Here is a 27720-nt window from a genome sequence, read left to right on the forward strand (position 1 = left end):
TCATACACTGCAGAGAGTCTAAATACCTGTGGTCATCTGTGACTTGCACACACAAGTTAAGGTGGCCACACACAATAACTGAACGTTGATTGCTGGTTCGGCCGTCCACTACCTCTCCCAACTCTCATACACGAGAAGGTTTGGCTTGGTTAAATGTTCATGTGTTTTCAAAGTGGAGAACTGTGAAAATCACTGCCAAACGGCTCTGGCAGCAGCTTATCACCTGAATAACAAAAGGGTCAGGCATTAAGGGTCAGGCAGTTTGAATTTTACCTCCTCTGACCTCATCTATCAGGGAAGAGTCTGGATGTCCCCTTAGACTATTAGCTTAGTCTATTGTGTATGGAGGCTTAAAGGGGTTTTCCATTACTCAGACAACTCCTTCTCAATCCATATGTGTGTCCCCCAGTAAAATAATAACACCTATACTCACCTCCAGTGCCAGCACTATTCCAGCGGTGTCTGCACTGGCTCTCCTGGGGATTGCGTGTGTCATGGGTGTGTCAGAAGTGACAGACAGTCATCCTGCAGTTGGTTGCAGGAGATCTCTTCATTTGGCCTTACAGACAACTTCTTAGAATATGTATCTCTAGGACCCAGGGGCTAGCTTCCTCGGGCTAATTAACACCCTGGCCTGGATGTATAAATACCTGTTGTGAGCCAGAGGGAGGTGCCAGCGATATTCATTGCCCCTTGTGAAGGCTTGAGCAAGAGCAGTACTTCTATCTCTCTGGTGCTAGAGAACGTGTGCGCATTTGTCTGGAGTCGAGTAAAGCTAAGCGATTTTCCCTTGTTTGTCCCCCCTTGTTGTCTTTAGTGTTCAGTGGGGATCAACTAGTGCTCATCCTTTCTGTTCCCTAGCCTGAGCCTAATGCCAGGGATAGACAGGCTGAGGTATGCGTGCGGCGATTGGTGAAGAACCAATAAAGGGACATTAGTGGAGACAGGGTGACACTAGATCAGCCTAGGAGTTCTCCACTCCCCACTTTCCCTAGTCTGGGTTCCCTTTCCGTTTTCCCTTTGTGTTGCACTTAGTCTTTCCCACACCTTGCGTGACAGCATGACATTATGTCTCATGATTCCTAGGGGCAATCAGTGCTGACTTTACTCTCCCCGCCTTTGGCCAACTTGCATACATCCAGAGGAAGTGAGAGATGTTGCTGCTCTTACTTCCTCCGGATGTACAGGTATGTGCTATAACTGGAGGCAGGAAGAGTGAAGCCAGCGCTGATTGGCAGCAGGGATCACTTGACATAACAATGTCACGTGATCCCAAGGAGAGCCAATGCCGACACGGCTGGAACACTGGAAGGGAGTATAGGTGTTATTATTTTACTGAGGGCAAAAATATATATATGGAGAAGGAGATGTCCGAGTAGTAGAAAACCCCTTTAAGTGTTGGCTACTACTTTCATGGATGTGGACAGAAAGCTCTTTCTGAGTTCATTAAGTAGTTCAATCTGACAAAGGTTTCCAATAGAGTTGGTGCGAGTCAATTCGCAGGACCCAGTCCATCAGCCACATCCATAATCTGTGACGGCTGCATCGGAGCCCTGAGAACCACCTCCTACATCCCGGCATCCACTGCTGTTCTACTGATTAGCCGGCCTGATGCAATGTCACATATGCATCATGCTGTAACCATAAAGATGCAGCTAATCAGAAGAGAAGCAGGGAATCTTGGAAGGTAGAAGGCAGGTCTTGAGGCTCCTGTCCAGCATCCAAAGATTACTGACGTGGCCGATGGACCGAGTGCTGCGAAAAGAATCGCACCAACTATAGTTTTCAATTAAAACAACAATGTCTAAATGGCTAACCAATATTGCATTAAAGGATCTATCTACTTTATTTCTCCCCAAAACTGTGCCTCTCTTGTCCATGGGGTGTGTCTGGTATTGCAACTCAGTGCCCCATTGATTTGGTTAGGGATAAGCTACAATATCAGGCAGCGCTCATGGGTAGTGTAAAATGTGTATGGAGTGTGGTCTGTATCTATGCTATTTTCTTTGTTTGAATTTTTTTTTATATATTTGTAGGTAACTCAAATGGATCATAAACTCAATCTCATAACCGATATGATTCACCACCTGATAGCAAACCAACAAAGCGGTCAGTCTACCAACAGAACACCGCACCGGAGCAACTCTCTGAACGACGGGAGCAACCTCTCCAGTACTCTGCCTACCTACCAACAGTTACAGTGCCAAGACGAGACCAAGATAATGCATCTTGATGAACAAACACAAACTAGTTCTTCTACTGTCCTCAATGCAGATATTCATTATTTTAATGAATGCATTTATAAGCAGAAAGTAAAATGAATGATGAAATTAGACTGAGTATCGAGTAAGTGTGTAACACTGTAAAGGACGTCTTGTCTATTCTCTGTAGATCCTATCAGGGCTCATTGAAGGTTTCTTAGAGGAAGGGACATGGAACATATGTGTATTGCTCCATGTAGAAACATGCAAGAAAGCATCTGATACATTGATGAATCCTTTCTCAGGAAGATTGTAGCTCATCGGCCTGTGGGATCGTAAATCGCTACGGGTCGTGCTGTAAAACTGGCAATACAACTGAACAATTACCCTGATTTTTTTTATTGTATTAAAATACACTTTTTACATTGATTTTCAATTTTTGGGGGGCCTAAAATGAAAATTCATTTGAGAAAAATAGAAATAAATATTGTACTGTAGAAAATTACACTTCTTTTTTTTTACAATGTATTTTTGGTAAAAATGGTATTAAAGAGTTAATTTTTCTTTATGATTTCTGATCACAATTTTTTTTTCTGGAATATTTTTTGACATCTGATCAAATGTATTGTATTTTCTCAAAAATGTTGATATTTGCACATTGATTGGTTTAAAACAGTGATGGCGAATCTTTTAGAGACCGAGTGCCCAAACTGCAATCCAAAACCCACTTATTTATCGCCAAGTGCCAACACGGCAATTTATCCTAAATATTGAGGTTTTACTGATACAAACAACTGATACAAAGAGCAGGCGAGGGCAGCATAGAGCAGCCACAGACAGGAGCAGGGGTAAGAGACTGCAGAAATAAAGAATGTGCTGACCCACATCCTGGTATATATGCTGGCCCTCCCCTCAATCCTGGTATATATGCTGGCCCTCCCCTCAATCCTGGTATATGTGCTGGCCCTCCCCTCAATCCTGGTATATATGCTGCCCCCCCCCTCAATCCTGGTATATATGCTGGCCCTCCCCTCAATCCTGGTATATATGCTGGCCCTCCCTTCAATCCTGGTATATATGCTGGCCCTCCCCTCAATCCTGGTATATATGCTGGCCCTCCCCTGAATCCTGGTATATATGCTGGCCCTCCCCTCAATCCTGGTATATATGCTGGCCCTCCCCTCAATCCTGGTATATATGCTGGCCCTCCCCTCAATCCTGGTATATATGCTGGCCCTCCCCTCAATCCTGGTATATATGCTGGCCCTCCCCTCAATCCTGGTATATATGCTGCCCCCCCTCAATCCTGGTATATATGCTGGCACTCCCCTGAATCCTGGTATATATGCTGGCCCTCCCTTCAATCTTGGTATATATGCTGGCCCTCCCCTCAATCCTGGTATATATGCTGGCCCTCCCTTCAATCCTGGTATATATGCTGGCCCTCTCTTCAATCCTGGTATATATGCTGGCCCTCTCCTCAATCCTGGTATATATGCTGGCCCTCCCCTCAATCCTGGTATATATGCTGGCCCTCCCCTCAATCCTGGTATAAATGCTGGCCCTCCCCTCAATCCTGGTATATATGCTGCCCTCCCCTCAATCCTGGTATATATGCTGGCCCTCCCCTCAATCCTGGTATATATGCTGGCCCTCCCCTCAATCCTGGTATATATGCTGCCCTCCCCTCAATCCTGGTATATATGCTGGCCCTCCCCTCAATCCTGGTGTATATGCTGGCCCTCCCCTCAATCCTGGTATATATGCTGGCCCTCCCCTCAATCCTGGTATATATGCTGGCCCTCCCTTCAATCCTGGTATATATGTTGCCCCTCCCCTCAATCCTGGTATATATGCTGCCCCTCCCCTCAATCCTGGTATATATGCTGCCCCCCCTCAATCCTGGTATATATGCTGGCCCTCCCCTCAATCCTGGTATATATGGTGGGCCTCCCCTCAATCCTGGTATATATGCTGGCCCTCCCTTCAATCCTGGTATATATGCTGGCCCTCCCCTCAATCCTGGTATATATGCTGGCCCTCCCCTCAATCCTGGTATATATGCTGCCCTCCCCTCAATCCTGGTATATATGCTGGCCCTCCCCTCAATCCTGGTGTATATGCTGGCCCTCCCCTCAATCCTGGTATATATGCTGGCCCTCCCCTCAATCCTGGTATATATGCTGGCCCTCCCTTCAATCCTGGTATATATGTTGCCCCTCCCCTCAATCCTGGTATATATGCTGCCCCTCCCCTCAATCCTGGTATATATGCTGCCCCCCCTCAATCCTGGTATATATGCTGGCCCTCCCCTCAATCCTGGTATATATGGTGGGCCTCCCCTCAATCCTGGTATATATGCTGGCCCTCCCTTCAATCCTGGTATATATGCTGGCCCTCCCCTCAATCCTGGTATATATGCTGGCCCTCCCCTGAATCCTGGTATATATGCTGGCCCTCCCTTCAATCCTGGTATATATGCTGCCCCTCCCCTCAATCCTGGTATATATGCTGGCCCTCCCTTCAATCCTGGTATATATGCTGGCCCTCTCTTCAATCCTGGTATATATGCTGGCCCTCTCCTCAATCCTGGTATATATGCTGCCCCTCCCCTCAATCCTGGTATATATGCTGCCCCCCTCAATCCTGGTATATATGCTGGCCCTCCCCTCAATCCTGGTATATATGGTGGGCCTCCCCTCAATCCTGGTATATATGCTGGCCCTCCCTTCAATCCTGGTATATATGCTGGCCCTCCCCTCAATCCTGGTATATATGCTGGCCCTCCCCTCAATCCTGGTATATATGCTGGCCCTCCCTTCAATCCTGGTATATATGCTGGCCCTCCCCTCAATCCTGGTATATATGCTGGCCCTCCCTTCAATCCTGGTATATATGCTGGCCCTCTCTTCAATCCTGGTATATATGCTGGCCCTCTCCTTAATCCTGGTATATATGCTGGCCCTCCCCTCAATCCTGGTATATATGCTGGCCCTCCCCTCAATCCTGGTATAAATCCTGGCCCTCCCCTCAATCCTGGTATATATGCTGCCCTCCCCTGAATCCTGGTATATATGCTGGCCCTCCCTTCAATCCTGGTATATATGCTGGCCCTCCCCTCAATCCTGGTATATATGCTGGCCCTCCCCTCAATACTGGTATATATGCTGGCCCTCCCCTCAATCCTGGTATATATGCTGGCCCTCCCCTCAATCCTCGTATATATGCTGGCCCTCCCCTCAATCCTGGTATATATGCTGCCCTCCCCTCAATCCTGGTATATATGCTGGCCCTCCCCTCAATCCTGGTATATATGCTGGCCCTCCCCTCAATCCTGGTATATATGCTGCCCTCCCCTCAATCCTCGTATATATGCTGGCCCTCCCCTCAATCCTGGTATATATGCTGGCCCTCCCCTCAATACTGGTATATATGCTGGCCCTCCCCTCAATACTGGTATATATGCTCTCCCTCCCCTCAATCCTGGTATATATGCTGGCCCTCCCCTCAATACTGGTATATATGCTGGCCCTCCCCTCAATCCTGGTATATATGCTGGCCCTCCCCTCAATACTGGTATATATGCTGGCCCTCCCCTCAATACTGGTATATATGCTGGCCCTCCCCTCAATCCTGGTATATATGCTGGCCCTCCCCTCAATACTGGTATATATGCTGGCCCTCCCCTCAATCCTGGTATATATGCTGGCCCTCCCCTCAATCCTCGTATATATGCTGGCCCTCCCCTCAATCCTGGTATATATGCTGCCCTCCCCTCAATCCTGGTATATATGCAGGCCCTCCCCTCAATCCTGGTATATATGCTGGCCCTCCCCTCAATCCTGGTATATATGCTGGTCCTCCCCTCAATCCTGGTATATATGCTCGCCTTCCCCTCAATCCTGGTATATATGCTGGCCCTCCCCTCAATCCTGGTATATATGCTGGCCCTCCTCTCAATCCTGGTATATATGCTGGCCCTCCCCTCAATCCTGGTATATATGCTGGCCCTCCCCTCAATCCTGGTATATATGCTCCTCTCCCCCCCCCCCCAGCCATTGTGCATCCCATATTAAAAAAAAAAAAAAAAAAACATAATAAACCCTCCTCCTCACCTTCCTTCTTCTCCCGCGCACCGTCCTCTCCTGTAGTCGGCACATCTAGCTGAAGTGTATTGCCGCACGTACTAGCCAGGCCCGTGCGCGCTGCAGTACACGCTGCCGGCCAATCAGAGGACAGCGGCCGCTGGCCTCTGATTGGCCAGCCGACGTCATGCTGGCCTCTGATTTGCCGGCAGCCGCTTCTGATTGTCCGGAAGTCGCTAGCCTCTGATTGGCCGGCCAACGTCATGCTGGTCTCTGATTGGCCAGAAGCCGCAGACCTCTGATTGGCCGGCCGAATTCATGCTGGCCTCTGATTGGAAGGAAGCCGCTGGCCTCTGATTGGCCGGCTGACGTCTTTCTGGCCTCTGATAGGCCGGCAGACGCTGGCCTCTGATTGACCGGTCGACGTCATGCTGGCCTCTGATTGGCCGGCAGCCGCTTCTGATTGTCCGGAAGCCGCTAGCCTCTGATTGTCCGGCCGAATTCATGCTGGCCTCTGATTGACCGGCCGACGTCATGCTGGCCTCTGATTGGCCGGCAGCGTGTATTGCAGCGCACGGGCCTGGCTAGTTCGTGCGCTGCAATACACTTCAGCTCGATGTGTTTCCGTCCGAGAGAGATCGCACATCTAGCTGCAGTAGCGGAGCTGGTGCCGGCACTCGGCGGCTCAGAGTTCTCCCCGCCGGCCCGATCCAGTAGCGCTAGTGCTGCGGCCATGGTGCCCACCAGGAGGGCTCTGCTGCCCCCTCTGCACGCTGCCATAGGTTCCCAGCACTGGTGTAAAGCATTTCTTCTTTTACAACTGACGACCCAAAATTGGGGATATTCTGAAAAAAAATAAAATGGCCAGTCTGCATTATATATGGTGGAAGTGAGAATGTATCATCTGGATAAGGGGGTGGTCTTCACAGAGGGGTCTATGGAGAGATGTCACTTTATAAGGAGCACATAGCATGGAATACCGGGGGGAAGCCTTCTGGCTCCTTATGTTGCTCCAGTCCGGAATGCTCCACTATGGTCCATCCTTCTATAGTTCTTCTCTTACACTTTCTGCTGGTCGGTATATGGACGTATTCGCTCTATGCTGACAGGCGCTCCCTTAGTATAGCTCATGTAATGCACGGCACCACAATGTTGTAGGTTCTGACTACTGTGTAAAAAAACACCCACCCAGAGACCGGCCATAATCTTATAGTCTGGGTGTGAATACGCTGTAGGTAGAGCTACACTTTTGTTGTGGAAATTTTGGTAATTTTATTTACCTTTTTGCATTTAGGCTATGTGCCCACGATGCAGAAATGAAGCAGAAAATTTCTGCAGCATTTCTGCATCTCCCTGGCAGAAAAAACGCATGCAGATTGACAAGCGCTTTCCAGGCGATTTTAGCATCACTTGGAAAGTGCTTGACAACTAGGTTACACTGTATAAATCCATGGAAACAGCATGGATTTATACAGTGTGAACCGTAAAAATGAAAACAAATAAAGCTATACTCACCCCTGATGCCCGACGTGGCTGCAGCGCTCGTTCCTGTCTGGTTCCTGGATGCCGGCATATCGCGAGACAGAGCGGTGAAGGGTCTGCGGTCACATGACTGTGACGTCACCGCAGGTCCTCAAGCGATGCCGGCATTCAGAGAGAAGCCGCCGGACAGGTGAATATAAACTTTATTTGTTTTTTTATTCTTTTTTTACAGGTACAATGGTACCCAGGTCTGGATGAGAGTCTCCTCTCCTCCAGAACTGGGTACCATCTGCACATAGAGACGCATAGAAGCCGCTTGTAAAAATGTACAGTCGCGGTTTCTATGCGTCTCAATGCAAGTCAATGGCGGGAGTTCCGCTGCGCTTCTGCAAAATTAAATGACATGCTGCGGATTTTTGTACGCAGCATAAACGCTGCGGAAAAATCCGCAGCATGTGCATAGAACATGCGGAATCCCCTTGGGGTGCGGATTACCTAGCGTTTCACAAGCGTTTATGCTGCGGAAATTCCGCAGCATAAACGCTTGAAAAACGCTACGTGGGCACTCAGCTCCATTTATTCCATGGTGCTTTACATGTGAAAAAGGGGGTATACATAGCAAACACAATTGCAAAAATCTTGAACAAAAACGCAATGGCAAACTGGTACTGGAGGAGAGAGAACCCTACCTGCGATGTCTCACAATCTTCAAGGGATGGGTGAGGATACAGTAGGTGAGGGTAGAGCTGGTCATGCAGCGGTGTGGTGGAGCAATGATTACTGCAGGTTGTAGGCTTTTCGGAAGAGGTGGGTTTTCAGGTTCCTTTAGAAGGTTTCCACGGTAGGCGAGAGTCTGATGTTTTGGGGTAGAGAGTTCTAGAGTAGGGGGGATGCACGGGAGAAATCTTGTATGCAATTGTGAGAAGAAACGATAAGAGGGGAGTAGAGAAGGAGATCTTGTGAGGATCGTAGGTTGCGTGTAGGTGTGTACCGGGAGACTAGGTCACAGATGTATGGAGGAGACAGGTAGTGGATGGCTTGGTATGCCACGGTTAGGGTTTTGAACTGGAGTCTCTGGGCAATGGGGAGTCAGTGAAGCATTTGACAGAGAGGAGAGGCCGGGGAGTAGGCGGAAGGCAGGTGGATTAGTCGGGCAGCAGAGTTTAGGATAGATTGGAGGGGTACGGGAGTGTTAGCGGGGAGGCCACAGAGCAGGAGGTTGTAGTAGTCGAGGCGGGAGATGATGAGGGCGTGCACTAGTGTTTTTGCAGATTCATGGTTGAGGAATATGCGGATCCATGTTTTTGAGTTGGAGTCGGCAGGAGGAGGAAAGGGCTTTGATATGTGGCTTGAAGGAGAGGTTAGAGTCCAGGGTTACTCTGATGCAGCGAGCTTGTGGGACTGGGGAAAGTGGACAGCCATTGATTTTGATGGATAGGTCAGATGGGGAGGCTGAGTGAAATGAGGGAAAGATGATGAATTCTGTTTTATCCATGTTAAGTTTTAGAAATCTAGCAGAGAAGAAGGATGAGATAGCGAACAGACATTTTGGGGTTCTGGTTAGTAAGGAGGTGATATCAGGTCCAGAGAGGTAAATCTGTGTGTCGTTAGCATAGCGATGATACTGAAAGCCGTGGGACTCTATGAGCTGTCCCAGGCCGAAGGTGTAGATGGAGAAGAGCAGGGGTCCTATGACTTAACCTTGGGGAACACTGACAGATAGGATGCGAGATGAGGAGGTGGTGTGTGAGTGAGAAACACTGAAGGTTCTGTCTGTTAAGTATGAGTAGATCCAAGATTATTATGATCTGCAACATAAACTAGGGAAAGAAGGGGAGAGCTGTCCCCACAGTAAGACTAAGCTGAGTCCCTACGTTGTAGCAGGCAACCTGTTCCTTGTGAACAGACCCGCCTTCGTCCTCGGCTAGTCTGAACGGAGACCTATAGAGAAAGGAAGGGGTCCCTAAAAGAACTAAGGACTGGGACAAAAATGGGACACCTCCTAACAGAAGTTGTTGCAGAGCAAAAGAAAAACTGACAAAAGTACTAGAGGTCCAGAGGACCAAGCAAACTAGAGATAGATAGGCACAAAAGCACCTGGCTAGAAAGACAGTCTAAACAACACTGAAGTCTAGCAAGGCCAGAAGGGTGGAGCTGGAATAAATAGGAAGATGGTCACGTGACCGCAAAACACAAGATAGAAACAAAAACAAACAGGAGGGTTCTAACAGTACCCCCTCTTTTATGAGGATCCTCCGGATCCTCCAGGCCCAGGCCTATCTGGAAATCTCCTGTGGAAAGCTCTGACAAGTCTAGGGGCAGAGACATCATCCGCCTTAACCCAGGAGTTATTCCTCGGGACCGAAACCTTTCCAAGCGACGAGATACTGCAATCTCCCTCTATGCTCTCTGGAATTCAGGATACGAGAAATTTCATATTCGCCGTCTTCCACCACCGGAGGAACTGTGACAGTGGCCTCCCTATCCGATACATCAGCCTTTTTCAACAAGGAAACATGAAACACAGGATTAATCTTCCAGGAGGAGGGAACCTCCAACCTAACAGCAGACTGGTTAACCACCTGAAGCACCTTAAAAGGCCCCACAAACTTCGGACCCAATTTTTTAGAGGAAATCCTCAATCGCAGATTCTTTGAGGACAACCAAACCATGTCACCCACAGTAAACAAAACCTCTTTACATTTCCTGTTAAAATACTTCTTGGACTTTTTGTTAGCCTCTTGAAGGTTACAACGTACATTAGTCCAAACTCTCTCCAAGTCACCGGAAAAATTCTACTCCTCCGGCACCGCCGACCGCAATTTGGAGAACGAACCAAAAGACGGATGTCTCCCAGTACAACAAAAAAAGAACACCCAGCAGAGGAGGATGTATGGTTGTTAAGAGCAAATTCTGCGAGTGGCAGAAACTCAGACCACCCCTCTTGATTGTCTGCCACAAATCAACGCAAAAACTGTTCCACATCCTGGTTCTTTCTTTCAGTCTGTCCATTAGACTCAGGATGATAACCAGACGAAAATGACAAATGGACTCCCAACCTGTCACAAAAAGCACGCCAAAAGCGAGCCACAAACTGAGGTCTCCTATCAGAAACAATGTTGGTGGGAACGCCATGGTGCCTGACAATTTCTTTAATAAACGCCTTAGCGAGTGTCTTAGCGCAGGGTAGCTTAATGAATGGAACCAAATGACACATCTTGCTAAAACGGTCCACGACCACCCAGATGTCAGTGAAACCCTCGGACACAGGAAGGTCAGTAATAAAATCCATTGCCAAATGCGTCCAAGGCGCACTAGGAACCTCCAGAGGTCAAAGCAACCCCGCAGCAGGGGTATGGGAAGCCTTTGACCTAGCACACACCGTACACTGACGCACCCACTTGATGACTTCCTTCTGCCACCCGGGCCACCAAAAACTGCGACTGATAAGTCTCTTAGTCCCAGAAATTCCTGGATGACCTGCCAACCGAGACTCATGATACCCCACAAACAAATCTCTCCTAGAGGTTCTAGGCACAAACAATCTCCCATGAGGAGTGTTAGATGGGGCATCCTCTTGGGCTTTCAGAATCCCTTCTTCCAAAACAGAGTCTAATGCTGCTACCACAACTCCTTCCTGTAAAATGCTCTCCTCCTCCTCGGTACCAACCATGGGGGAAAAGCTGCGAGATAAAGCATCGGCATTAACATTCCTAGTACCAGGGATATAGGTAACAGAAAAATTAAACCGAGAAAAAAAAAGTGCCCACCTAGCTTGACGGGCATTCAAGCGTTTGGCAGCATCCAGATAGATCAAATTCTTATGATCTGTGAAAACCTGAACAGGAAATTTAGCACTTTCCAAGAAATGATGCCAATGTTCAAACGCAAGTTTAATAGCCAACAATTCCCGATTACCAACATCGTAATTAAGTTCGGTTTCTGAAAATTTTTTTGAAAAAAAATCACAGGGATGTACTCCATCCTTGTTCTCCTGAGACAAAACTGCACCGACCCCCACTGAAGAAGCATCAACCTCGACCAAAAAAGGCTTGGTCTCATCAGGCTGCATAAGGATAGGGGCAGAACTGAACCTCTCCTTGAGATACACAAAAGCTTCAATGGCCTCAGTAGTCCACTGGACCGTATTCGCACCTTTCCTGGTGAGATCAGTCAGTGGCTTAACAATTATAGAAAAATTCTTAATGAATTTCCTGTAATAATTGGCGAAACCCAAAAATCTCTGTATCGATTTCAAACCAATAGGCCTAGGCCATTCCTGCACAGCCTGAACTTTCACCGGGTCCATCTCAAAGCCCTCGCTGGAGATAATGTAGCCCAAAAAACTAATTCTCTGCACAGCGAACTCACATTTCTCCAGCTTAGCAAAAAGTGAATTATCACTCAATAACTGCAACACCTCACGTACGCTCTGCCAATGGGAATCCAGATCTGGTGAATAAATCAGAATGTCATCCAAATACACAACCACATTCTTGCCAATCAAAGGTCTCAGGATGTCATTAATAAGGTTCTGAAAAAACGCGGGTGCATTGGTAAGACCGAAGGGCATCACCAGATTCACAAAATGACCTACCGGAGTGTTAAAAGCAGTTTTCCATTCATCATCCTCCTTCATTCGTAACAAATTGTATGCCCCCCGGAGATCAATTTTATAGAACCACTTGGTCCCCACTAACTGGTTAAACAAGTCTGGAATTAACGGCAATGGGTAGGAATTGCGTATGGTTATCTTATTAATTTCATGAAAGTCCAGACATGGACGTAAACCACCGTCTTTTTTTTTAACAAAGAAAAATCCAACGGCCACAGGCGACTTAGAAGGTCTAATGTGACCAGCAGCCAAGCTCGTCTGTATGTATTCCTCCAAGGCCTTTCTTTCAGGCATAGTCAGATTTAATAAGCGACTCTTGGGAAGAGTAGCTCCAGGAACAAACTCAATGGTGCAATCATAGTCCCTATGAGGAGGTAAAACTTGCGACTCCTCCTCTGAAAAAACCTTCCAAAAATCCTGAATAGGTACAGGTAATTCCCCTTTTTCCACAGCCGCAATGCGACCATTACAACATTTATCATAGCACTTAGGACTCCAAGACTTAATCTCATTAGTAGACCAGTCCAGTAAAGGATTGTGCAGTTTTAACCAAGGCAAACCTGCACATGCGGATTTCAATTGGGGAACATTGCTGCCCTTCTACCATGCGTTTTTCATGCGTTGCCGCGGCGTTTCCGCAACTGCAAAAACGCCGCGGAAACGCATGAAAAACGCATCGTGTGAACTCAGCCTCAGGCTATGTGCCCACGTTGCAGAAATGAAGCAGAAAATTTCTGCTTCATTTCTGCAAGTCCTCTCCCGGAAAAACGCATGCGGAATTCTGCACGCGTCTATCGCGCGTTTTTCATGCATTTATCTCGCGTTTTCCACATGCGGAATTGCCTTGCGTTTTTAATGCATCGCACAAGGCAATTCCGCTTGCGGAAACGCAAAATTAATTGACATGCTGCGGATTTTTGAACGCAGCATAAAAGCTGCGGAAAAATCCGCAGCATGTGCATAGAACTTGCGGAATCCCCTTGGGGACCATGGGGTGCGGATTACCATGCGTTTTACAAGCATTTCCGCTGCGGAAATTCCGCATCAAAAACGCTTGTAATCCGCAACGTGGGCACGCAGCCTAAAAGCAAAAGTATAAATACTAATTATTTATCAAAACTGGACAAAATCTAGAAACCATATAATAAAACTGGCATAAAATATAGTGCTGAACAAGAGTTTAGGGAGAGATGTACAACTGGCACTGGCCTTTAAAAGGGATTGTGTAATCGCACAAAACTAGCAAAAATGTAAAGTGCCTGTAAAACAAGGAACGTGCAATTTACCTCTTAGTAAAAATCCTATTCTTTCTCAAGAACGGGAGGAATTTTAATTTCATGATTTTTTTTTAATCAAATAATTTTTATTGAAAAACTCCAAATACAAATTTTCCATCTTTCAAATAACATACATGACATAGTAATTCCATAGTATAAAACATGAACAAAGTATCTGAACTTCAATTCCCTAACCCACCCTAAACCCAAATCCCAACACTCCAGAGAGAACCATTTTAGAGCAGTTCTAGAATAACGGACTACAGCATTCGTAGAAGGGGGAAGAAGATACAAAAGTGACTAACAAAGGGATAGCAGCGTTTTAATTTTATCATTTACTGCTTGATGCCTGAGCCGGGAAGTGCACGCTTGAAAACTGTTGCAGGCTGCTGTAATCACAGGACACAAGCAAACAGCATGGCATTTCCTATCAGCAGGGAGGAAGTAAAGGGAACAGTAATGAAAGTCTCCTCCTACTCCGCTCCATAATGAAATGAACAGTGTGCATCCTACAAATGCGATGCATACAGCAAACAATTCATTTTCCATACACAGGTTGTGAGTTGACCACTGGATATACACATGTGTATAACTAATTACCAGAACTGGAAATCGAAAAAAAAGACGAGCAAGTTTGGGGTGAATCCTGCCTTCATTACTGCACAGCCGCTCATAGAGGGATCGGTACTAGGAACAGCAGGAGTGCCGGCGATGTTCACAGATTTACCTGCTGCGGGACTGAAGGAGTCTGATAGTGTTCGGCTCTAAGCTTTTTACCTTGTTTACGACAGGAATAATTGAAAGCTGTGCTTCAAAGGCGAGGAAGAAGTTGGTCACTGTCTGCGCTTGAATCCCCTTAAGAGGGGAAAAAATATATATATACATATATACAAATACTGAAACATCTAAATGCATTAGAACATCAAACCTGGTGAAGCGGTAAATGACTTGTCCTCCAGGGATACAGGCTACTGTCATTCAGTAATTATTTCATAGGAATTTTACATTTTATGTGATCACCACGCTAGAATGTAAATGATGAAAACACAACACAACTCCTCACCATATGAAGATATTTTGTGTTTTAGGCTATGTGCCCACGATGCAGAAATGAAGCAGAAAATTTCTGCAGCATTTCTGCATCTCCCTGGCAGAAAAAAACGCATGCAGAGTGTGCATGCGTTTTTCCTGCCAAATACATGCGGATCCACATGCGGATTCACATGCATTTCCGCATGCAGATTGACAAGCACTTTCCAGGCGATTAGCATCACTTGGAAAGTGCTTGACAACTAGGTCACACTGTATAAATCCATGGAAACAGCATGGATTTATACAGTGTGAACCGCAAAAATTAAAACAAATAAAGCTATACTCACCCCCGAGGCCCCGGCGTGGCTGCAGCGCTGCTTCCTGGCTGGTTCCCGGCTGCCGGCATATCGCGAGACAGAGCGGTGAAGGGCCTGCGGTCACATGACTGTGACGTCACCGAAGGTCCTTCAGCGCTGCTGGCATTCAGAGAGAAGACGCCGGACAGGTGAATATAAACTTTATTTGTTATTTGATTCTTTTGTTTACAGGTACAATGGTACCCAGGTCTGGATCAGAGTCTCCTCTCCTCCAGAACTGGGTACCATCCGCACATAGAGACGCATAGAAGCCGCTTGTAAAAATGTACAGTCGCGGTTTCTGTGCGTCTCAATGCAAGTCAATGGCGGGAGTTCCGCTGCACTTCCGCAAAATTAAATGACATGCTGCGGATTTTTGTACGCAGCATAAACGCTGCTGAAAAATCCACAGCATGTGCATAGAACATGCGGAATCCCCTTGGGGACCATGGGGGGCGGATTACCTAGCGTTTTACAAGCGTTTCCGCTGCGGAAATTCCGCAGCATAAACGCTTGAAAAATGCTACGTGGGCACACAGCCTTATAGAACAGCATTTCTGTGGAATAACACGACTGATTTACTGTGTATGCACCATAGCCTTCATTTGATGTCACTTACTGTCACCTGTCACCTTGCCCCAACTCTGCAATCCCCAATATCAGTCCATGACCTCAATGGGGTCACTATAAAATTCTAAAGAGGACTGGTCATGTCTCTATTAGAAAATAGATAAACTTAGGATAGAAACAATATGAGCATATACCCTGCTATAAGTAAGTAAAAAGCAATAGTGAATATATATAATATAGGGTACTTAGTAAACATGGTTTTTGATTTAAAAAAAGCCATCCCACCCGCACCAAGGTGTACCCAGTCAGTTATGTGAAATATATAATAAAATACACTTTAGTACAATATTAGTGTTTTGTCCCTTTAAATCTGCTGCTACTTCTGTCACCATGGTAACTGCATTCATACTCAGCCAATAGGATTGCTCGGTTTGAATTTGGAAAAAAAAAAAAAAGTCCTATATCGTCAGTTTGTTCCTTCTCATCTGAGTGTGAAGACAGACACCTGCGATCAGCGAGAGATTATAGGTATAAGACGTGATATAATATAACGGACGGAGCCACATCCCATCACACGCACTCAGCGACCACAACTGACAGGAATCAGCACATTTACCAGACAATAAGTTATTATTCCCCAACACATAATACGCTGAGACACCAGTGGGGGGCGCCGCACTCGTTACATCTCCCATCTGGATGGATCCAGCGACGAGATCCTGATATTTCCCCCCAGCTCCGCTCCTCCATAGGGAATGGCCCAGATGCACGCAGAACGGACCGAAGTGTAATACTGCTAGAACTCAGCATGATATCACATCCTCCATATATACCACATAATAAAGGGGTGCTCCCACTGGGACAGGTCATCACCTATCCAGAGATCAGTGATAACTTGTTCCAACTAGACATCCCCTTTAATGGAAGAGATCACATCTCTAACAGTCAATACGCTATTCATTCCCAATCTTCCCTGGCCCCAGTAATGCCCCCGAGTATATCGCCAATATGAGCCAATCATCAAACCCTCTGCTGACTGTTCCCGATGTTTTATAGAGTTTGGAGACGTTGCTACAAGAGAAGATATCAGCGGACACCATGGGGGTGGAGTATTCTGCCAGCGATGGAGCAGGTAGTATCCACCAGTCTGTGATATCTGGCCTTCCTCCATATTCTGCTCTTACATGCGTTTCTTCAGCTTTACCCCTTCCCAACATAACCAATTTATGTTTTTTTTCTGTTTTTTCCTCCGCTTTTTCCAACTTTTCTAACTTTTTGATATCTGTCCACATAGTGTGAGGTCTTGTTATTTTGTAGGATGAGCTGTCCTTATAAATGACACCATTCATTTACCACATAGTACTAGAAAACGGGAAAAACATTTCAAGTGCAGTAAAAGTGCGAAAAAAAAAGCCTGACATTGTTTTTCTGGGAACGGTTTTAACGGCGCACATTGTGTGGTAAAAATGACCTGGTAATAGGATCCTACTCCTCAGTGTGATTACAGCAAGACCAAACTTCTCCAATAGTTTTGGCAAAAGAAAAAAACTTTTTTTTGATGCTGTCACCATTTTTTCTGAGACCCGAAACATTTTCAGTTTCCGGGTTGATGGAGCTGTGTGGGGGCTTATTTTTTGAAGGGCAAGAGGACTTTATTGATAACATTTTGGGACACATATGTCATGGTCATCGCTTCTTACAGGATTTTCTGCAGTATTGAGGCGAACGAAAAAATGCAATTTTGTCTTTTTGAATTTTTTTCTGTGTTCACTGATCGTTTTTTTTTTTTTATATTTTGATAGATTGTATTTCTCTGAAAGAGACCAAACCACAAAATGTGTATATTTTTATTATCTTTATTTTTAGTCGGAGGTGAGTTGAACGTGTGGGGTTTTAATAAATATATATATACTTTTTTTCACTGTATTTGTATACATCATCTGATTGCTTGTGCTATATACAGCGATACCACAGTAATGCTCCATATAGCAAAACCACGGTCTTCTTTACAGCCCAAATGAAGCTTTATGATGACAGGCACGGAGGCTTCAGCAGACCCCCGGATGTCATAGCAGTCCATCGGCGCCCTATGATCGCGTCACAGGAGCGCCGGTGGGCGTATGGAACGACGCGTCCCAATGCTGGCGCGCTGTTAATGCTGCTGTTAGAGATTGACAGCAGCACTGAACAGGTTAACAGTGGTGGGCAGATCTTCGCTCCACTCGCAGCTGTTAGAGGCAGGTCCTGGTTGTTTGTCACAGCCATTATCTGCCATGTACGGGGCGAGCTGACCCTGCTCCATACACCCGCTACTGACTTATACCATACATGTACGGCAGATGTTGGTAAGGAGTTAAAGCGGTTGTCCAGCTTTGGGGCCATTTTTTTTACTTTAATGCAAGTATTTGGGGCTAAAATTGATTTCTGTAATTGAGTTTCATTAAAAATGTTGCCTTCTGTAGCATCTGTGCTGCACTGTCTATTGCTGGCTGCAAAATTAGCTAACTGAGAATCTATCAGTGAGCTCCTTAGTCTTAAGGGAGAGTTTGTAGATCTTTAATCTGTTTTTTTTTCCTGAGTGCCTATTAGCTGATCTATGCCCAAAGAAAACACAAAACTTGAATGTGCAGGGAAACAATAAGTCTGTAATAGTCGGTGTAAAACACTTAATGAAACCTAAATGTAAAAAATTACTTTTAGTAGTAAATACATGACATGAGAAAATATACACTGCTCAAAAAATAAAGGGAACACTTAAACAACAGAATATAACTCCAAGTAAATCAAACTGCTGTGAAATCAAACTGTCCACTTAGGAAGCAACACTGATTGACAATCAATTTCACATGCTGTTGTGCAAATGGAAGACAATAGAGGGAAATTATTGGCAATTATCAAGACACACTCAATAAAGGAGTGGTTCTGCAGGTGGAGACCACAGACCATATCTCAGTACCAATGCTTTCTGGCTGATGTTTTGGTCACTTTTGAATGTTGGTTGTGCTTTCACACTCGTGGTAGCATGAAACGGACTCTACAACCCACAGAAGTTGCTCAGGTAGTGCAGCTCATCCAGGATGGCACATCAATGCGAGCTGTGGCAAGAAGGTTTGCTGCGTCTGTCAGCGTAGTTCCAGAGGCTGGAGGCGCTACCAGGAGACAGGCCAGTACACCAGGAGACGTGGAGGGAGCCATAGGAGGGCAACAACCCAGCAGCAGGACCCCTACCTCCGCCTTTGTGCAAGGAGGAACAGGAGGAGCACTTCCAGAGCCATGCAAAATGACCTACAGCAGGCCACAAATGTGCATGTGTCTGCATAAACTGTTAGAAACCGACTCCATGAGAGTGGGATGAGGGCCAGATGTCCACAGATGGGGGTTGTGCCCAATGCCAGACCTCATGTGGCTGGAGAGTGTCAGCAGTTCCTGCAAGATGAAGGCATTGAAGCTATGGACTGGCCCGCCCATTCCCCAGACCTGAATCCCATTGAGCACATCTGGGACATCATGTCTCACTCCATCCACCAATGTCACGTTGCACCACAGACTGTCCAGGAGTTGGTGGATGCTTTAGTCCAGGTCTGGGAGGAGATCCCACAGGAGACCATCCGCAACCTCATCAGAAGCATGTCCAGGCATTGTAGGGAGGTTATACAGGCACGTGGAGGCCACACACAATACTGAGCCTCATTTTGACTTGTTTTAAGGACATTACATCAAAATTGGATCAGCCTGTAGTGTGTTTTTCCACTTTAATTTTGGGGGTGACTCCAAATCCAGGCCTCCATTGGTTAATACATTTGATTTCTATTGATGATTTTTGTGTGATTTTGCTGTCAGCACATTCAACTTTGTACAGAACAAAGTATTCAATGAGAATATTTCATTCATTCAGATCTAGGATGTGTTATTTGAGTGTTCCCTTTATTTTTTTGAGCAGTGTGTATATATAATATAAACAATTACTGCAGCTTTAATGCTATTTATTACGTCTCAGGAGGAAGACGGAAGAGGAAGAGGACGGAAGAGGCGGAGGAAGGAAGAGATGGAGGACGGAAGAGGCGGAGGATGGAAGAGGAGGAGGACAGAAGAGGAGGAGGACGGAAAAGGAGGAGGACGGAAGAGGAGGAGGATGGAAGAGAAGGAGGACGGAAGAGGCGGAGGATGGAAGAGGCGGAGGACAAAAGAGGCGGAGGACGGAAGAGGGGGAGGACGGAAGAGAAGGAGGACCGAAGAGGAGGAGGACGGAAGATGAGGAGGACGGAAGAGGAGGAGGACGTAAGAGGAAGAGGACGGAAGAGGAGGAGGACGGAAGAGGCGGAGGACAGAAAAGGCGGAGGAAGGAAGAGGCGGAGGACAGAAGAGGCGGAGGACGGAAGAGGCGGAGGACAGAAGAGGAGGAGGACGGAAGAGAAGGAGGACGGAAGAGGAGGAGGATGGAAGAGGAGGAGGACGGAAGAGGAGGAGGACGTAAGAGGAAGAGGACGGAAGAGGAGGAGGACGGAAGTGGAGGAGGATGGAAGAGGAGGAGGACAGAATAGGAGGAGGAGGACAGAACTGCACCTTAAGATCCCTAGGGGGAAAGGGATGGTAGTAATATAGTGGTAGTATATCCATATTAGTGTAATATGAGTAATAATACTAGTGATAATAGTAAGAAAGTAATAAAATAACAGTAGTAATAGTAGTAGGTAGAATAGCAGTGTGATCCAGGGTCCTAGGACTGATCGCCTTTTCTCGGGGTCAAGAAGGAATTTTTCCCCTGTGACACAAATTGGCTGAAGGTGTCCTGGGGTTTTTGCCTTCTTCTGGATCAACACTGTAGGTATAGGGTAGTATTAGTAGTGATAGGAAAGAAGAATAATACTGTAATAAGATAGCACAATGTAATAATAACCATATCAAATAGATTTATAAAAACAAATTAAAATAACTCCAGTAGTACAATAATTAGTGTAATATTATATAACTTCTAATAACATTATTAGGTTTGATCCAGGGTCCTAGGACTGATCGCCTTTTGCCGGGGTCAAGAAGGAATTTTTCCCCTGTGACACAAATTGGCTGAAGGTGTCCTGGGGTTTTTGCCTTCTTCTGGATCAACACTGTAGGTTTAGGGCAGTATTAGTAGTGAAAGGAAAGAAGAATAATACTGTAATAAGATAGCACAATGTAATAATAACCATATCAAATAGATTTATAAAAACAAATTAAAATAACTCCAGTAGTACAATACTTAGTGTAATATTATATAACTTGTAATAACATTATTAGGTTTGATCCAGGGTCCTAGGACTGATCACCTTTTGCCGGGGTCAAGAAGGAATTTTTCTCCTATGACACAAATTGGCTGAAGGTGTCCTGGGGTTTTTGCCTTCTTCTGGATCAACAGCTTTAGGCATAGGGATTTTAGTAATACCATTATTAGAATCACAAGATTAATAAAAAAAAAATTAGAATTACATTTTTTTAATTAGTTTTATAACAGTTACAATTAATTGCATTAATGCAATAATAATAAATAGTAAAAATGGTGGTAATAATAATAATACAAAAAACTAGTCCCAGTTAGTAAGTTAGTGTAATGTTAGTGTAGGGACCCATCTGAAGAGGTCGCCTTGACGTTGGCAGATGGGCTCGCACAATTTGCTCAAAATGTGCGCTAAGAACCTCATATTTCTATGTACAGGAGATCTAGCAGTAATACCATTCAGGAGATAGATATCTGTGTACACACATTTTGTTATATACTTTTGTGCAGCACACAGGGCAGGCATACAGGTACAGGGCGAGAGTGTTACAGTGATATTATAACTCGGCCTTAAGGATAAAATGCTGATAACTACAGATCCTGGAAACACATCCGAAACTAGACCTTGTAAGTTACTGGTTCCCAGCTAGTGGTAAATATGTACAGGGCAGTCCGGTACCAAGACCTGCTCTATAGGACACATTATCATCAGGCAGGTCCTTACAAGATCTGCGGCAGAAGTGTGGCTGTGTAACACAGTCCTGCTCCTGCCTCAGCTGCCCACAGTGGAGCCAACCTTGATCCTGGCAGCTTAATCCATTGTATGACACAGTAGGGGGCTTCCACAGCATTTAGGCACTTTAGACAGGAGAGGGAGGCATGATCATGGTGCCAATGAGTTTCTATGGCAGCTGAGATCTAACAATGGACCCCATGACGGCCATCTTACTGCTCCTATTAGACCCCGGCTGAGGAAAGGTCTATGAGGACACCGGTCAGACTTATGTCGCCTGCTCTGCACATATTAGAAATACCTAGGGCTGATTAGTTTGCCATTTGTAAATCTTATCCAGCAGCGCTGGGCTACCACTGACGTGATCAGGGCTATTGAGCTCCTAGATTGGGCAGAGGAGCTCAGTATTCAGCAGGAGCTGGCCGAAGAGAGCAGAGCAACTTGCATGGGGCTGCTGCACAAGAAGCAACTCACAAGGTGGAGATTTATCCGGAGACGCTGTGCTCGGGCTGTGATCTGCTGTGCAGGCTGCATAGTAGATGCCTCGAAGGACCCTAACTTCACCCCTAACAGGCACAGCAGAGCTCGGACGGCTGCAAGTGAACGGAGAGCGGCTGATTAGTAACTGCTGCATCTCCTGCAGCTCAGATAAGAGCCGCACAGAGCGGGGGTTCAGTAATGATGAATATGGGAAGTGTCCGCCCCTCACATGCCCTATATGCGGCCTCCAGAGGTAAAGTCTCCCCTGTAACCAGCGCCTCCTCCCACCTTCTCTGCTGGCATGCTCCATTACTTAAAGGGGATGTCTGAAGAAAACAAGTTATCACTTATCCAGAGGCTCGGTGATCACTTACTGATCGTGGGGTCTGACCGCTGCGAGCCATCGTCTGATCGGGAAGGAGTGGAAAGTCAGGGATCAACTGCAGCTCCATTCATTCTCTATGGGGCTCCGGAAAAGCCGAGCTCAGCGCTTGAATGCCACATAGGGAATGAATGGAGCGGATCCTGGAGTAATAACATGCCCTCCTCTCCTCAGCTTTCTGTCTGTGTAAGTGGCTCAGCCCTTGTCTCCCCTTCTGCTCCGGCTTCTGTGCTGGTCCTTGTGAGGAAGAGGAAACCCTCTGCCCTTCTGCTCCGGCTTCTGTGCTGGTCCCTGTGAGGAAGAGGAAACCCTCTGCCCTTCTGCTCTCAGTCCTCTGCGACTTTTCACAATCGCTCAGTGCACCCATTATATGTAATAAGGATCATTCTTCATCCCTTGTCCAGCTTTCATCCCCCCCAGTCTGACCAGCAGACAAGATAATAAACATGTGAGTGGAAGGTTCACAATTATTAGATGTGTTGTGAATAGTCTCCACAGCATTATCCGGAGAAAACTGCAGGGTGACCGCTTGTGAAACCAGCACAAAATCCAGCGGACTGCGCTTCCCTGCCCCCCGCCGGTCTCTGTATCCTGGCATTCAGCTATTCCATTTGGTGCTTATTCTGGAAGGAAAACAAAAATGTGATGTTCTTACACAGACGCCTGAAGACGCAGCTTTTCATCATCCATGTTGGGCTGTTGTATGACGTGTGGATTACTCTGCTTGTTGGATTCTTGCATTACCACAAACACTGCCTTTATTTTGTGATTTCTGTGCCGCTTCCCACTTCTATTGGCAGTGTGATATATCAGCACGTGAGGGCTGCCACAATCATGTGTCAATAGGTTATTGCTGGAGGCCGTGATATAGAGACCATCCTGGACCAGGGAGGAGTTGGTACAGAAGCACCTAGAGAGGGGGGTATAGGGGCTTCATTTCAATTTTAAACTTAGCTGGATTGTGTTTAGCTACAAGAATGGAAAGTAAAATAATAAAATCTTTATTTTTATTTTCTATTTGGCAAAATCGTTCATCAGAGGTTTGGCCACTACCGAAAAGTTTTTGATGAACTTACAGTAGTAGCTGGCGAAACCCAAAAAACTTTGTAACGCCTTTAAGTCTTGAATATAATACCAATCCAGTACCGTCCGGACTTTGGCCAGATCCATGCAAAAACGGTGAATGATAAGAACTAACCCTGAATGGAGAACATACATTTCTCTGGTTTGACAAATAATTTATTATCTTTGAGTATCTGTAAGACCTGCCTGACATGTACCTGATGTGACTGGAGGTAAATAAATTAATATGTAATAAAGATTGGTTTGTTGTGATCTACCTGCCAGATGACTAAAAATGTCACTAACAGTGTTGAAAGAAAGCGCGAGCATTAGTCAACCCAAATGTCATCACAAGCTTTTCATAGTGCCCCTCAGGAGTATTGAAGGCCATCTTCCACTCATCTCCTCAATGTGAATGAGATTATAAGCCCCCCTGAGGTCTAGTTTAATCAAATCGTAGGAGCCAAATTTTTTTCTAAAGAGGTCGGGGATGAGAGGGAGAGGATATGCATCCCAGACCGTGATCCGATTAAACTCGCGAAAATCAAGGCGGGGGCGCAACCCCAGTCTTTTTTTTTGACAAATAAAAACCCCACTGCAACGGGAGATGAAGAACGTCTTATATGGCCCAATGGTAGACTGACTGACCATGCTGTTCTGAACTGCCACCCTAAGATGGCTTCCCATTATATACCTACTGTATAAGTGCTCCCTCTAACGGCTTCCTCTACCCACACCCACTACTGGTTCCCCCTACCTTTGGGTTCCCCCCACTCCAGCCAGGGACAGGGCTCAGCAGCTGCACTCTGCATGTTGGATGCAGGTGTTTTGGGGGGTTCCGTGCAGCACTCCCATCTTACCTGAGTGAAGGGAGACACCACACCTCTGGGAGAGGTGCAGTACCGCTGTGGCGACTGAACACTCAGGGGCGCCACATTCCCCCCCCCGGTAAAACACAGCACGTCCGCGGGCTGGAACAGAGCAAAACCAGGCATAACTGACATGCAAAATTTTTAAGATGCATCCGCATATAAGACCATAAAACAACATTTCTTCCCTTTATGGGAGGCACATTTCTTTTAATGTTACTGGTTACATTATAAAACATCATAAGAGCATTGTCATATAAAACAATTTTCAAGACAGTTCCAGCACCAGGGTGCAACAGTAGCAGCATGAGGGACCCGTCCACAAACCCTCAACGTAGGCCCTGGGCATGGCTGCAGGGCATAGACGATCCAATCCTGGACCTCGTCTTCCGCCACGCCAAACGGGTTTTTGTTCTGAGGTATATTTGTAATTATAAAACCAATAGGATGCACTTTAAGAAGTGCTAAACTATGTACAATGTCAACGTCCGGCTTCTCACAGTCCTCAGCCTGTCAGTCTCTGTACCCTGACGGGTAACTGGGTAGCAAACATGAAGTCAACTGCACCCTTCCGGGCAACTTATGTACAGTCCAGTTAACTAAAACAGTTTAACAGTGGGGCCTCCTCCGGGGGAACCCCTGGTTTCTGCAGGCTGACCCAGCCTGGTCATCAGCCTCAGGCTGCAGGGGGACCAGGGATGAAGCAGCGCCAGCCGCATTTGGGAAAGGGACATCACTCCTACCTGCTCCCGCGACTGCGTCAGCTCGGCCTGACACCTCCCGGTCTTTACGCAGCTTCTCTCCACCTCCTCTCCTCTTTCGGGGGCGGTCCCATGGCACTTTGCTGTCGGTCACTCCCTGTGTCGGCCTCCCCGCTTTGACGGACACATCTATGCGGACAGTCACTGTTGCAAGGGGCAGGGCCTGCTTTTGGCGCCATTCTGGGACTCGGCCCACGACGGGAGGTTCCATTCTGTTGTTCTTTAGCACGCACATAATGGTGCCCGTTCTTCTGGGGCGGGCGCCACATTCAAGGCAGAAAACACTTCTTTAGGCGCACATTACCCGCAGATGGCGGGCTGGTCACATATCCTGTTCGTGACGCCAAGTGGTGACTCGCTGCCCCCTGGGCCGCGGGGCACACGGCAGCCGGGCCTTATGGCTGCTTTGGGGAATATCACGGTGGCTGGCCCGGGGCGGTCAGTTCAAAAGGGATTATTTATAGGATTTGTCGTGAAGCCACCTGTGGTGTCTGGTGAGGATCACCAGTGCTGCAACAGTCCTCTGAGGCAGATGTTAGGGCAGCTAGAGATGGAACGGCTCCCCACAGGTGGATCGGGCCTCAGGGCAGTGTAAATTGATGGAGGGTGCGCTGGGCGTTATAGTGCAGGGAGGGAAATGACACCAGTGAAGGAATAGATGGAGGCAACTCAGTGCAGTCGTCCAAGATTTTTATTCACAGTTCTTCAGGAAACACACAAGTGCACGTTACAGGTGAAGACCTCCCACGTTGCGCCGTGGTCACCCTGGCAGGGGTTCAATCCTTCCTCAGGAAGTTTAGGAATGCTTGGCAGAACCCCACTTTCTCGTGTTCCTACTTTGACCGTCTTCACACTAGGTCCTTCTCCCTGCTGCCCTGCGCTGCCCACTCTCAATCCCGCTCGGGTATGCTGAAGTCCTTCCTATACGTCGGATCCGGGACCAACCTCACCCCCTGGAGATTAGAATGCAGCAACCGATCCCTCTGTCTTCTGACAGATGCGGGGTGTACGGGTGCTGTCCTCCACGCGCCGTACCCCTGGGATCCCTTTTTAGAATGGAGTCTACTCCCTGCTCCCCTCCGGGGCCTCTATCCCGGGCCCTTCTTGTGGAGCAGAGCTCCTGCTGAGCCTCTGCTCCCAGACAGTCCTCACTGACCGTCTGTACTGTACTGACTGACCATTCTGTTCTGAACTGCCACCCTAAGATTGCTTCCCATTATATACCTACTGTGTGCTCCTTCTAACTGCTTCCTCCACCCACACCCACTACTGGTTCCCCCTACCTTTGGGTTTCCCCCACTCCAGCCAGGGACAGGGCTCAGCAGCTGCGCTCTGCATGTTGCCCTTCCAGCCGGTCTGAAGCAGTGTAATGTTGGATGCAGGTGTTTTGGGGGGTTCTCTGCAGCACTCCCATCTTACCTGAGTGAAGGGAGACACCACACCTCTGGGTGAGGTGCAATACCTCTGTGGCGACTGAACCCTCAGGGGCGCCACATGCCCACGATGCAGAAATGCTCCGGATTTTTCCTGAGTGTTTCTGCATCTCCCTGGTAAACGTAAGTGAAGCGTTTTTCACATGCATGTCCGCATGCGGGTTGTCAACTGCTTTCCAAGCGATTTTAGCATCACTTGGAAAGTGCTTGACAACTTGGTCACGCTATATAAATCCTTGCAACCGGCATGTATTTATTTAATGTGTCCAAGTTAATAGTTGAAAAAAAGAATAAAAATGGTAAAAAAAGAAAAATAGAATTAGACTTACCGGTAATTCTGTTTCTAAGACCCTCCACGACAGCACACCTGGAGGTAGCCTCCCCATCCTAATTAGGGACAGGAAAACAAGATGTTAAATAGCCCCTCCCTGCTACAATCCCCAGTGTTTTCAAAGGACCACACAGTATGAATGCTCTAAATATTTATTAACACTAAGGATTTTTCCAATCAATAAAGAGATGGAGGGAACTACCCATGCTGTTGTGGAGGGTCTTAGAAACCGAATTACTGGTAAGTCTAATTCTATTTTCTCCAATCCCCTCCATGACAGCACACCTGGAGTAATACCAAAGAATGAATTTTAGGGAGCGACAACAGCCTGAAGGACTTTCCTTCCAAATGCTAAGTCTCTCTTAGATATTACATCTAGTCTATAATGTTTAGCAAAGGTATGGACAGACGACCATGTAGCTGCCCGGCAAATCTGCTCAATGGATGCACTAGCTTTTTCCGCCCAGGAGACCGACATAGCACTAGTAGAAAGAGCTTTCAAGGATTCCAGAGGAGGCAAATCTTGAACTATGTATGTTTCACAAATTGCTTTCTTAATCCAATTTGCTAGCGTATTTTTGCAATTTGCTTTCCTTTATTGGGGCCTCCATATTGGACAAATAGGTTCTGATCCTTCCTCCAGGTTTCAGTCTGCCTCAAATAGCGGATTATAGTCCTTTTTACATCCAACGCGTGGAATTCTTCTTCCTTGCTATTTGATGGATTTTGACAGAATGACGGAAGAATTATTGGCTGAGACATATGAAAATTAGACGACACTTTAGGTAGAAAAGAAGGAT

This window comes from Phyllobates terribilis, unplaced genomic scaffold (assembly GCF_046119375.1).
Source record: "Phyllobates terribilis strain yellow unplaced genomic scaffold, ASM4611937v1 Scaffold_469__1_contigs__length_1427685, whole genome shotgun sequence".
In the NCBI taxonomy this organism is placed as follows: domain Eukaryota; kingdom Metazoa; phylum Chordata; class Amphibia; order Anura; family Dendrobatidae; genus Phyllobates; species Phyllobates terribilis.